At 39.6% G+C, this 14,204-nt stretch overlaps 1 protein-coding gene across 1 annotated transcript in view; it reads right to left on the bottom strand.

The window, feature by feature from the left end:
• The window catches only part of PXDNL (peroxidasin like), a 430,785-nt gene that overhangs the window by 244,003 nt on the left and 172,578 nt on the right, over positions 1-14,204 (bottom strand). The window lies entirely within an intron of this gene.

Raw genomic sequence — 14,204 nt, 5'->3', positions numbered from 1 at the left:
CACCTGAAACTAATAGGATATTGTATGCCAATTATATTAAAATGCAAAAAATGTGTTTTGGCCCCTTTAAAAGGTTTTTTTAAAGGTGGACAACGGCAGAAAGAATCAAAGCTGTCATTGTACATGCTGTGTCCACTTAACTCTTAGGGTTTTCCATGACCTTGGACTTCCAGCCTCCAGAACTGTGAGAAGTTAAATTTCTGTTGTTTAAGCCCCCCTAGTCTATATGGGGGTGGGGGGGGCTTAGGAAAGCCCTAGTTGACTGACATTAGATGTGACCCAGAGCCTGATTAGGAAAGTATGTCAAAAGAAGGGACGGATCATCGGTGTCAAAAACCACTGATAGATTAAGCAAGATGAACACTGAGGGATGACCTTTGGATTTGACACCTTTGTCATCGCCACTGGTTACCTTGAAAAGAGCAATGTCAGTGTTACAAATGGACTGCAGTCGATTTAAGGAAAAAAGGGTGGGAAGCACATAGATACACTGAAAAATGACACTTCTAGGAGTCTTGTTCCTAAAGGGGAGAAAAGAAATAGAGAAGTAGCTAGAGAAGGAGAGAGATGTTGGTCAAAGGAAACTTATTTCTTAATATTACACAAACTGTAGGGTGCCCGTTTTATTGTTTGAAAGGTATAATAGAAAAGGACAAATTGAAGATTCAGAAGAGAGAGGGGGCAATTGCAAGCATGCTGTCATTGGCTAGGTACAAAGGGATACGATCCAGGGTATGTATGGTCTTAGAAAGAAGGAAAAACCATTCACTCAGTGTAGCAGGAGGATGGGTGGAGTAGATGGGCTAGGAGTGTGAGTGCATGTGACTGTTGGCGAATTCAAAATTTGTTGAATGTTTACTTATTTGGAGGAGGGAGAGAATTCCAAGCAGGGCTCAAACTCACAAACCATGAGATCGTGTCCTGAGCCGAAATCCAGAATTGTCCACCTAACCAACTGAACTACCCAGGCACCCCAATGTCAATGAATTTAAAACACAGATGCATTGTAAAGATAATACAATCTTAAGATAAACGCATGTGCTTTGGTGGCTTTCACCATTTTGGAGCTTCTTTTTTGTAACTACCAGTATTCATTCTCCTGTAAACAGGGTTTCCAAATTCAGAGCAACATAAATTAAGGCAGAGACACCTGATAAGAAGACTCCAGGGAGGCTCCACTGCCCAAGTAGTCCACTCCTCACAGCCAAGAGATCCCTGGGTCATACCTAACTATCAGAGAAGGGCTTTTCATGGACTTTATACAAGCCAGATTTTCCTGGCACCCACCCCAGAAATCTCTATTCTCAGCCAGTACCAAGAGATGGCAGTAAGTTGGGCAAAGGGAGGACACTGACGTAAGGAAATGAAGAAAACTTCTCAGGGAAGGAAAGGATATAATCATGCCGCTGAGTGTGTTCTAGAAGCATCCCAACCCAGCAAGGGAGGAACTAAACTATTCCTGAGTATTCTGCAAACCTTTTGGAAAATACAGAAAAATGTCACAGCTATCATTTTACAGATACAGTAGTTAAAGTTTCCCCAAATTACATAGAGACTATTGCATGTAAGGGGCAGTGTTATGAAGCAGTTGTGAGCTTGAACTCTGAAGCCAGAGTACCTGGCTCCAAATACAGGCTCCAGCTTTAATTTTTCCGCAACCTTGACCAAGGTGGCCAACTTATCTGTGCCGCAGTCTCCTTGGTCGCAAAATAAGGTTTATGACAGCACTTCATAGGGTTTCTTAAATGAGGAAATAGATGAAAAGCATTTACGACAGTGTCCCCATAAATATAGGATATTGTTATTTTTATTAGTACATACTTCCAGACACAGTGAAGGCACTCAACAATATTAGGTTCTTTCCTTCCACCTTTAAAGCTATTTTTTAAACTCAATAGAGGAACTCTCAAAATATTTAATATTTGATTCTTAGATGACTTGGGATTCATATAATGTTTCCTTTTCTAGTACCGATTTCCAAAGTCACATAAAGTGAGCCTTTTTCATTCATCATCCTTCCTTATGAGATTCAGAAGTAGAGTGTCTCTAAATATACACTATTTTTATACTACTACTGCTCTTATTACTAACACCACTATGACTACCACCCATAATGAATAATAACTAGGAACACTTACTTTTCTGTATTAGGCTTAATAATGGCCACCCATGGGGCGCCTGGGTGGCTCAGTCAGTTAAGCGTCCAACTTCAGCTCAGGTCACGATCTCACGGTCCGAGAGTTCAAGCCCCACGTCGGGCTCTGGGCTGACGGCTCAGAGCCTGGAGCTTGCTTCCGATTCTGTGTCTCCCTCTCTCCCTGCCCCTCCCCCATTCATGCTCTGTCTCTCTCTGTCTCAAAAATAAATAAACGTTAAAAAAAAATTTAAAAAAAAGAAAATAATGGCCACCCAAAGACATGAGGTCTGATATCTGGAATCTATAAACATTACCTAAAGAAGAATCTTCAGGGACACAATGGAATTAAGGATTAAATTATGGGAAGTTATTCTGGGCATATGTGCTGATGAGACAGCACACACATGTGCACACACACAGAAGGCAGTCTGAAGAACACCGGAGAAGAACACAAGGAATGATTCTTCCCCAGAGCCTCCAGAGGCCCACCCCCACACCCGCCGACACCTTCACGTCGGGCCTCTGGCCTCTTGAACTGTCCGAGAATAAATTGCCTTTGGTTTAAGACACCAGTGTTGTGGCAGTTTTTACAGCCTCCCTAGGAGACAGGACATCTTCTTTGAACTTCACGCATTATGTTTTGCACATAATATTTTGTTGAATAATTACATTAATTCCAGGAAGTAGGATCACACTCTTTTACAGACACTGAAACTAACATCACGCAACCAGGAAAATCAAAGCTGGAACTCTTACCCAGGCAGATGATCCCAAAAGCTATCATCAGGCTTATATTTATGTTGCTATAATGATTCTGTGTGTTTTACTAAAGCATTTAGTGTGCTTAAAAACTATGTTCAAAATAAAATTTAAATAACATAAAAAATTACAAATGGGTAAGAATTACAAATCTGGGTTAGTGCTCGTGCACTTTGATACGAACAAACTTCCTATTTATATACCTTATTTCTTTTTTCTTCTACTAACTGGGACACACTAGTGAAGAATAATTAATCAGGTGGAATATGGAATAGAGAAAAATTACTAGAGATTCAACCACCTTGTCTGCAATTGTGAAAGGATTTCTAAAGAAGAAATAACAGCAAAATTTCTAGGCTCAAAATAAGTCTTAAAGAGAAGAGAATCCGCTTTGGCTGGTAATTGTGTATTCAATTAGTCGGATAAGACATTAAAGCAATTGAAGTACCAACATAGAGCCCAGCATTGTTATAATTGCCATGCTCTCATCAGTCTGGAGACACCCTACTGAACTTGAAGGAGACTTGGCAATTAACACACCTTCATGGGACTCGAAACTTTCTCATTAAATGTACTGTATTTTTAAGCTTATACTTTTCATATTTTTCCTTATAAAATGTTCCTGTTGTGGAATTATTTTTTCCACTAAGAGGTATGTGAATTTTTAATATTGTACTTATGGAAACTGGGACCCAAAAAGTCAAATGACTGACTCAAGGTCACATGTTCAGTCACTGTCAGCCATCTACTGTGATACTACGCATATAGCATATGTACGATAAATAGTAAATGCTTTGCCTTGATTTTTAATTAAACCTCTTCTATTGACTTTAGAAAAAATATAATATTGATCTGTTTCGTAGACGAAAAACATTCTTTGGAAGATGAAAACCTAGTTAGCAGCATCTGCATTCATTCCCTAGGGGTACTGCGTCTTAGATGTTACCTCGTTTTATAAAGCAACATAGTGACGGAGTCAAGGGACTAAGAGAGTGATACTCAGAATCCGATGACGGACAGGCATAGACAGAAAATAAAAAGAGGAAGTCTTCATAGAGGTCTTGGAGTAAACTATTTACTAACCGGAAAGTTTCTCTGATCTGCCTGGATTCTCTCCGCCAGCCCTTTAGTTACCAACACGCATTTCTGTCATAAAATGTAAAGAATGAAAAACATAGACATCAAGACCTTTGCTGTATCCTCCTCATGTTGTGATTTTCTTTTGTAAGATCATGAGGAAGAGCAACTCATTAGGAAAAGACCAGCCACAGATAAGAGAGAGCATGCCCTCTCTCAGTCGCCTACCCGTGACAGTTCCTCCCATTGGCCACCACTGCATTCAATACCTTAGGCCTACTGCTGCTGGAAATCGCACTACGAGAATCACATCCAGGATCAGACCGGATCGAGAGGCAGAATAATTGGTCTCATGTTGGTGAAGTTGAGAGCAATTTATGCTACAACGCCAGATTTGTGCAGATAAATTAGTCTATTAGCCACTAGTGATGAGGTTAATTGTTGAGCAACAAAAGTAAGAGAAATGCATTTACTTTGTAATTCAGTAAGAGCAAAGACCTAACCAACTAACCCTTACCAGTAGTTGTGCCACAGATCAATCACCAGTTCTTCAGGTGCCACTATTTTCTCAAAACAAGCCTTACAAAGAAATCTACAGCTTGACATCACATGCCATCTCCCTGAGGTCATATAAAGACTGGAAAGGAACACTTTTTATTTCTAAAGGACATGACTGTGTACATATAAACTCCCAAAGATTTAGAAGCGTGCAATTAGAATTAAGAAGGATTAATTTAATAAGGTCACTGAATGCCAAGTCAGCATACAAAAATGTATTAGCAAGAAACAGTTAGAAATTAAATTGTAAATGGCATTTAGTAACTACATTTGATATACATGTGTCTGCATATGTGTGTGTAGACAGATCTCTTACCTGGGAATAAACTGAATAAAGAATGTGCACGACTTCTACACTGAAAACAAAAATATTGCATTGAGATACGGTAAACACCTAACTGAATGAAGAGAAAATGTGTCTCATCAATTGGATTACTCAGTATTGTACAAAAGTCAATATTTTCCAAAATGACCGTTAAATTTATATATCCTAATCATAGTAACAGGAGGCCTTTTCTATGGAAATTGAACAAACTTGTAGGATTTACACTACCAGATTTTAAGTCTTATTATAAAATAACAGTAAGTAAGACAGTATTACACTGGTACAGGTGCAGACAAATGGGCCAATGGTACACAACATATACTCCAGATCTATACAGCTCGTACAAAGGTAGTCAATTTATGTCAAAAGTGTCACTGCAACAGTGCTGAAGGAGTGATTCTTGTAATAATGGGTCAAGAAGCAATTGGACACCCACATAGGACATATTCTTGACTCCCCTACCAATTCCAGGCACAAAAAATAATTGGGAGTAGCCAACCAGCCTATAAAATTCTCAAATAAAAAGTATACCCCTAAGGTGGCCAGGAATATCTTCAATAGCTCTAAAAGCACTAACCATTAAAAACTGGTAAATTAAACTTCATTAAATTTAGATAAATTTGTTTACCAAAAGCCATCATTAAGAGAGTAAACAAGGGGCGCCTGGGTGGCGCAGTCGGTTAAGCGTCCGACTTCAGCCAGGTCACGATCTCGCGGTCCATGAGTTCGAGCCCCGCGTCGGGCTCTGGGCTGATGGCTCGGAGCCTGGAGCCTGTTTCCGATTCTGTGTCTCCCTCTCTCTCTGCCCCTCGCCCGTTCATGCTCTGTCTCTCTCTGTCCCAAAAATAAATAAACGTTGAAAAAAAAAAACTTTTTTTTTAAGAAATAAAAAAAAAAGAGAGTAAACAAGCCACAGACTGAGAGAAAATATACTTATTACATATACCTGACGAAAGAATCCTCAAAATGTATAAAGAATTTCTACAAATGTCCAATAAACATATAAAAATATTCTCAACACCAGTAGCCATAAGGGAAGTACAAATTAAAACCCCAGTGAACAACCGCTTACACTCAATGGCTAAAAATGAAAAAGACTGACATATCAAGTGTTCATGTGATGGTGGAGTAGCTGGCTCTCTTACAGATCGCTAATAGGAGCATAAGTTGGTTCAACCACTTTAGGAAAGTATCTGGTAGCATCCACTAAGGCTATACTTAGGTTTTTCCTATGACTCGGGACTTATCCTCTTATGTAGATGCCCAAGAGTTACACAAACTGATTCTAAATTTCAAATGAAAACCAAACATGGAATAACATAAAGAAAAGCTGGGAAAACTAAAAAAGAGAAGCAACAATGGGGTCAAGGAGAAGAAAAGGGCAACCAGGTATTAGAATACACTAGTAAGCCTCTATACTAGCATGTGGTACTGGCACATGGATGGACAAACCAATGGAAAAAAGAATAGAAACACAGTGCCCAGACTCTGGTTTCTAATAGCATTCCCAAAAAGAAACAAAAACAAAACACAGGGTAAATGACTGCTGGAGAAATGACTCATTCTAGAAAGTAAAGTAGTGCTAAAAAAAAAAAAAAAAAAAAAAACCACAGTGATGGGAGTGTTGTCAAAGGTATGGGAGAACCAACCGAAAGAGCTCGCAATGGCCAAAGCTGGAACAAGTTGAGCAACAACATAAAGTAGTTTGGATTGTAACCCAAGCTATGAAATAAATATCCATAGCTTCATACTGGTATAAATAAATAATTTGGAAAGGAGAGACAAATCTGTGCAGAATACCGAAAAATTATGTACATACCCCACTCTAAAGGAAGAGGGGACCAGGTTCCCGCTCCTTAAGTGTGAGCTGCATACAATGAATTCCTTCCAAAGAATACAACATGGAAAGGGAGGGGTGGAAGAGTGACTTTAGAGTGAAGGAACCTGACAAACATCCCCTCAGCCATGTGACCAAGGTCAGCGGCCACAGGCATCAATCACTTTTATAGCCTGCATCCCTGAAAAGATGTTCTGACAATGGCACTTTGCCTCTGTGGTCCTCCTCCCCAAAGCTCATAGCTGCAGTTATGAGGGAAAAAAAAACTAGACAAATTCCAATAGAAGGGCTTCCTATAAATTGCTTAGACTAGTGCTCCTCACAACCATCAAAGTCTTCAAACGTAAGGAAATTATGAAAAACTGCCACAGCCAAAAGGAATCTAAAGAAATACAACTCGATGTAATGTGGTATCCTGGCTGGCATGCTGGAACAGCAGAAAGATCTTAGGTAAAACTAAGCAAGTCTGCATAAAACTAATCAAGTCTCCATAAAACTAAGCAAGTCTGCATAAACTGGGGCTGTAGCCAATAATAACGTACGTACAATTGTTCCATTAGTTTATCAAATGTATCAGACTAATGTGAGATGCTAATCCTAGGGGAAGCTGTTGACAGAAGGGAGGAGGACATACAGGAAATCTGTAATGTCTGTAATATCTGCTCAATTTTTCTGTAAACCTAAAATTGTTCTAAAAATAAAGTCTATTAGTAAAAAATATTAGAAAGTTCAAAATTAACTCCAGTGCCTATGGAAATTTAGCATGTATGATAAAAGTGACAGAACTTTTCAAATAAATGGTGTTATCACAAATGGTAGACATTCGCTTTAGGTGAAAGATAAAATTGGATCCATACTTCACAAGAAACATCAAAATACATTCTGATTTACATGTAAATTTATGAAACCATATGACTACTGGAAGAAAATACGGATAAATTCGTTTATGAACTCAGTGTGGGGAAAGGCTTTCTTTCTTTCTTTTTTAATTTACTTATTTAAATTCAAGTTAGTTAACATACAGTGTGTTATTGGTTTCAGGAGTAGAACCCAGTGATTCATCACTTACATATAATACCCGGTGCTCATCCCGACAAGTGCCCTCCTTAATGCTCGTCACCCATTTAACCCATCCCCCCACCCAACTCCCCTCCAGCAACCCTCAGTTTGTTCTCTGTATTTAAGAGTCTCTTATGGTTTACCTACTTCTCTGTTTTTACCTGATTTTTCCTTCCCTTTCCCCATGTTCATCTGTTGTGTTTCTTACACAAATATATGATTTCACTCATATGTGGAATTTAAGAAAGGCTTTCTAATATAGTCCAAAGGTTAAATAAAATAAAAGAGAGGATATGTAAATTTAACTACCTGTTGTTTTTTTTTTTTTTTTTTTTTTAATTTTAGATAAAGAGAGAGTGCAAGCAGGGGAGAGGGCAGAGGGGAGAGAAAAAAATCTTATGCAGGCTCCATGCATGCGCATCACGGAGCCCAACACGGGGTTCGATCCCATACAACCCTAGCATCATGGCCCAAGCTGAAATCAGGAGTCAGTCACTCAACCAACTGAGCCACCTAGGCACTCCTAACTACCTAAAATTTAACATAAAAACTTTGATATTACAAACAACAAACATCTTAAGTAAGGTTAAAAGACAAATGAAAAACCAGGAGAATATATTTGTAGCATACACTACATATAAAGGATTACTCTCTCTAGAATAAAAACAGTTAACATGAACACAGAGAGTGAAATCCTGATATAAAAATGGGCAATGTACATGAACAGACAGTCTACAGGAAAAGATATCTAAGTGGCTTTTAAACATATGAAACGTTTTAACTTGACTCACATTATGAGAATGAAAATTAAAACTATGTATCATTTCTTACCCATCAGATCAGCAAAAAATCAAATTCAAAAGCTTGATGGCTATGATCTAGATGAGTCTACAGTGAAGTAGATAATCTCATGCATTGCTATTGACAGTGTAAATTGCCCTGCAATAAAAGCCATTAAGAATATCCAACAAGACCATATATATAAGTTTCACTCCTAAATAGGAGATAATGTATGAGCGACTTCATTGTTTTATTATGGCATAATAGTTCATAGGAAAATATCGGACAAAACTTTAATGCCTATTGATAGGAGACTGGATGAATACACTACTGTAAACCCACACAATGGAGTGCAATGGTGCCATAGAAATACTTCCGTGAAGACTTTGGTGAACTATTGTGCAATGATTTCCAGAATACGCTATCAAATGACAAAAGGCAAGATATGTCACCTTTTGTGTAAGACAGAAAGTGAAATAAGATACATATAGACCTTTTTTGCTGTGTTTATATATTAGTTAGATACATATTTGCATATTACTACAAAACAAATGTGGGGAAGATAAACCTGAAAGTAGTCGAATAGTTGGTGTAGGGTGTGATGCTAACAGGGTAGAAAAGATAAAGGTAGGAATGAGATTTAATATATCTTTTCTTTTTTTTTTAATTTTTTTTTTTAACATTTATTTATTTTTGAGACAGAGAGAGACAGAGCATGAACAGGGGAGGGGCAGAGAGAGAGGGAGACACAGAATCTGAAACAGGCTCCAGGCTCTGAGCTGTCAGCACAGAGCCCGACGCAGGGCTCGAACTCACGGACCGTGAGATCATGACCTGAGCCAAAGTCGGACGCTTAACCGACTGAGCCACCCAGGCACCCCTAAAATATCTTTTCTTAATATACTTTTGACTTTTGAGACATGTGCATATTATGACAAACAAGACTTCTTTCAAAACCTAAAAATGAATGTAAACAGAAACAAATGAACTTAACTATACAGCAAACAGAAAACACACACAGAGGAAAGAATAGGTTTGAGTAACTTTTAACATTTTTTTTTTCAACGTTTATTTATTTTTGGGACAGAGAGAGAGACAGAGCATGAACGGGGGAGGGGCAGAGAGAGAGGGAGACACAGAATCGGAAACAGGCTCCAGGCTCTGAGCCATCAGCCCAGAGCCCGACGCGGGGCTCGAACCCACGGACCGCGAGATCGTGACCTGGCTGAAGTCGGACGCTTAACCGACTGCGCCACCCAGGCGCCCCTGAGTAACTTTTAAATACAGCGTGCTGACTGTACTGTCTCAATGATACAAAAGACAAAAAAAAAGAGTTACAGAGTTATCACACACTGAACTTAGCATGTTGGTTGTGATGTGGTATTTGGTATCGATAATTCTGAAACTACGGTGAGTGATATGTAGAATATAGCAGATGAGTAAATACATTCCTATTTTTGGAAACCAGTAGGTCTCATGACGGAAGAAGAATATGTAAACGTGTAATGGAGGAGAATGAAGAAAAAACCTGTGATGTAGGATCTGAACTAACAGTATCAGTATAAACCCATGACTATGCAAATATGTGTGTAGCTATACATTTAAAGGCCCCTACTTTTGTTTTTCTAAATATTATTTGCCATTTAAAAGAAACACAATTCCTAGGCTATTTCTAGATCTGTGGCAGAAAAGTTAAAAGTAAGCTTGGACCACTTTGGACCAGAAAGCAAAGAAATATTCAAAGATTAATGGGAACATGTCAGAAGAACGAAGTAGCTGTTCAAAGCGTTCCAATGATCAAATCTGGAATAATTTGGGCATCAAAAAGTAATGACAGCAGCAGATTATAACACAATGAACAGGAAAAAAATACCTGAGTGCATAATGATCCTAAAATTAATGAGGAAAGAAACTCTTCTTACAGAAGAATGCCAACCAATAAAACAGAAGGATGATAGGCAGAAATTACTATTTGGCAATTCCCAATATAATAGTTGATTCAGGCAGGGTTACCAATGGATTCCAAACCAGTGGATGAAAACTGTTGGAGAACAGGGTATAAAATGAGAGCTCCAAGTATCACCCATGTGATACTTATTAAAAGGGAAACTATCCTTTCAGGGGAAATATCACCCACATGACACCTGTTACAAAGGGAAAGTGTCTTTACAATGGAAACATCTGGTGAAAACACCACCTTAGCCAAGTAATCAAACTTAGTACTACAGTTGATCATGAAGAAATAATAAAACAAGTTCAGATTATGATCCATCCTACAAAATAACAGGCTTGAATTCTTAAGATATATAAATGTTTGGGAAAAAAAAAAGTGAGGTGAGGGTTCTGGATTAAAGGATACAGAAGAGACATGATAACCTGACACTTGATGGGTCTTGGGTTGAGAGGAAAAGCTACGTATAAATGAAATTTGAGGGGCATTGGGAAAAACTGAATATAGGCTCTACATCAGATAATATTATTGACTCAAAATTAAATTTCTTAGGTATAAGATATTGCAGTTATGTAAGAAAATGTCCTTGTTCTTAGGAGACGCATAAAAAATTATGGAAGATGAAGTATCATATCTGCAACTTATTTGGAAGTGTTTCAGTCAGTTAGAACAAATACATAAATACATGAATACGTATATACACACATAGATGTGTGAATATAAAAAGAGAGAGAAATGCAAATGTAGCAAAATGTTAACAACTGGAAAATTTATGTAGAAGGTACACAGGTAATCATTGTATTATTCTTTCGAGTTTGGGGCAGGTTTGAAAATTTTCAAATTAAAAAGTTGGGGGATATGTTAATAAAAACTTAGAAAGGTGAAGTAACTCACCAAATTCCGTAAGACTATTTGGAGGACCAGAAACAATACCCACTTCCGACATTCTCCCCAGCTTTCTCTTTATTCTGCCATTTGAGGAAGGCTTTCTCCCAGAAGAATGCAAGCAAACCAGAGGGGATCAGCACTGGACTGAGATCGTGTGTTTCAGTCGTGTTATTTAAATAATAGCATGCATTTATTTTATCTCCGTGGTATAGCATAACGTTTGTCCATGGTGTTTATCAATTACTGTTGTTCCTCTGGGCCTCAATTATCTTTCTTATAAGAATAATTGAGTTGTCCACTTGAGTAATCCATTTGAGTTATCCATAATTTAATTTGGGCCTGCTTCCCAAATGTGTTATTCTTATCAGTTTCATCCGGAAACTAGAAAGCTCAAACAGGCCGGTGAGTCACAGAGTCCTGACACACTGCTCTGCAGACAGTAAAATCCAGGGTCTTTGGATAACAGATTCCTGGTCTTACCCTCTAGCCCTTAGGGCCCAGCAATATATAATGTTTCCAGATTCCTTTTTCAATAACCTATTACCAAGCTCTGTATTTAGTAACAACAACAACAACAACGCCAGCTCTTTTCCAGAAAACTCTTTTACAATTATAGGAGCAGTGTGGCTGGAATTTGTTTTAAACATCAAGGAAACAGAGAATCTCCCATTGCAATTAGTGCAAAGGCGACCCAAGGAAACAAAATCACCAGATGCTTGATTTCACTTTGTATTGTATATTGGTATAAAAAGCCACGCGGTCAAAATTGTTAATCCTCTTTCATGAAAATTTAAACTTTTTTTTTAAAGCTTTTTTTTCCTTATTTTCCTTTGTCCTTATAACAAATTGGTAACATTGTGGCTATATTACTGTCATTACCTCTCAAAGACGGGAATGAGCTGTCTCTTGCAAGAGGCCATTCAACTGCCTCCTACTGGATTCTGGTGGTCTCCTTGTGATTCTAGCCATATAATTCTTTTTTGTAATTAAATTTTTAATATTAAGTCCAGTATAGTTAACATGCAGTGTTATATTAGTTTCAGGTGTACAATATAGTAATCCAACAATTCTATACATCATTACTCAGTGCTCATCATGACACACGTACCTTAACCCATTTCGTGTATTTTGACCCATCTCCCCACCCACCTCCCCTCTGACATGCTTTATGTTAAATGAGTTCCTCAGTTAACACTTTTTTTTCCAACAAGAACATTTTTTACTTGAAGCATATTTCAGAATATATGGTTCTAGAAGATAGAGAGGGAGGACTTAAGATGGCAGAGGAGTAGGCGGACCCTATGTTTGCCTCACCCCTCAAACACAGCCAGATAAATACCAAATCATTTTGGACACCCAAGAAATGTGAGTAGTGAGAGAACAAACTGGGAGAGAGAGAAATGGCCACACTGTGGAAGGCAGAAGGTGTGGAGAGTTGATTTGGGGGAGGGAACCATGATCAAGGAGAGAGGAGTGAGAGAGAAAGAGAGTGAGAAAGAGAGAAAGCAGCATGCAGGGGACAGCACCAGAAAAACCCTTCCTCAAAACCACTGACCGGGAAATGGAGAGGGGCTGACTACCACAAATTTTTATAAGCAGCAGAGCTGAAAGTCTGAAGTTTTAATGTTTACTTATTTTTGAGACAGAGAGAGACAGAGCATGAACGGGGGAGGGTCAGGGAGAGAGGGAGACACAGAATCCGAAGCAGGCTCTAGGCTCCGAGCTGTCGGCACAGAGCCCGACGTGGGGCTCAAACTCACAGACCGGGAGATGATGACCTGAGCCGAAGTTGGAAGCTCAACCAACTGAGCCACCCAGATGCCCCTGAAAGTCTGAAGTTTTAGAGGTCCACCCCATCTCCTGGGTCGTGCCTGGCAGGCTTAGCAGTCCTGTGGGAAAGGAGGCCAGAGGCTTAATAGTGAAGAGCATGGTCTGAGGATCCCCTGGGTCGCAAGGGGACAAACAGTTCCCCTTCTTGGAGTGCACTGGGGAGACGTGGCATAGCCTCTCCAGGGACAAAAGAGACGGTGGCCACCCACATGCTGCCCTGTTCAGTAGCATAGGATCAGAGACGCCTGCTGCACGCAACAAACCTTGGTCCCAACTTTGTCTGTGCTTTACCATAAACTCTAAACTGCTGTATAGTCACATGAGTGCTTCTATGGGACAAACCAGCACCAGCCACAGCAGAGCAAGACCCTCTCCAAAGGATGAGTGTAGGTCTGCAATGTACCAGGTCCCTAAACTTTGGACTTTTGAAACACAACAATGTGCCTGCCTGGAAGGCAGATAGCTGGGACACAAACAGGGTGAAAGCAGGGATCTGACAAAAGCCAGGGACACACTCTTCTGTAAGGGATTCCTAAACAGTGGTGGGTGAGCACTCCCCTCTTCAGCGATGAGAGAGTAGGGTGGCGCCACCAGCACCAACCAACTTCAGTGAGCAACACAGCACCCCCAGGGGAATATGGAGCCACTTACACCAAACCCCACCCCCCTGTGTCCTGTAGATGTGTCTTTCCTAAACAAGTTCCCCTGAGAACCAGTGCAGCAGGCCCCTCCCCCAGAAGACCAGCACAAACCCCTCCCATGCACCAAGTCTAGTGATCACAGATTGCTGCAGAGCTTCAGCTTTATGGGAAATAGGATCCAGCCTCTTTTAACAATCAGACCAAAACACACCTACTTAAAGCTTGAAAAACAGTGGAAAAGGCCTAAATTCTTCCCTCTTCAGGCAAGGGGAAACCCTGCAGAGGACTGACCCAAGGGAAGGAGCAGCCAAAACACAACAGCAGAGTGCACACTCTCATAGACTTCCTGAAGCACCAGGTCC

Source organism: Herpailurus yagouaroundi, unplaced genomic scaffold (assembly GCF_014898765.1).
Source record: "Herpailurus yagouaroundi ecotype Mexico unplaced genomic scaffold, PumYag 165, whole genome shotgun sequence".
Taxonomy (NCBI): domain Eukaryota; kingdom Metazoa; phylum Chordata; class Mammalia; order Carnivora; family Felidae; genus Herpailurus; species Herpailurus yagouaroundi.
The sequence above is the reverse complement of the archived record's forward strand: the minus strand, read 5'-3'. Positions and strand labels throughout refer to the sequence as shown.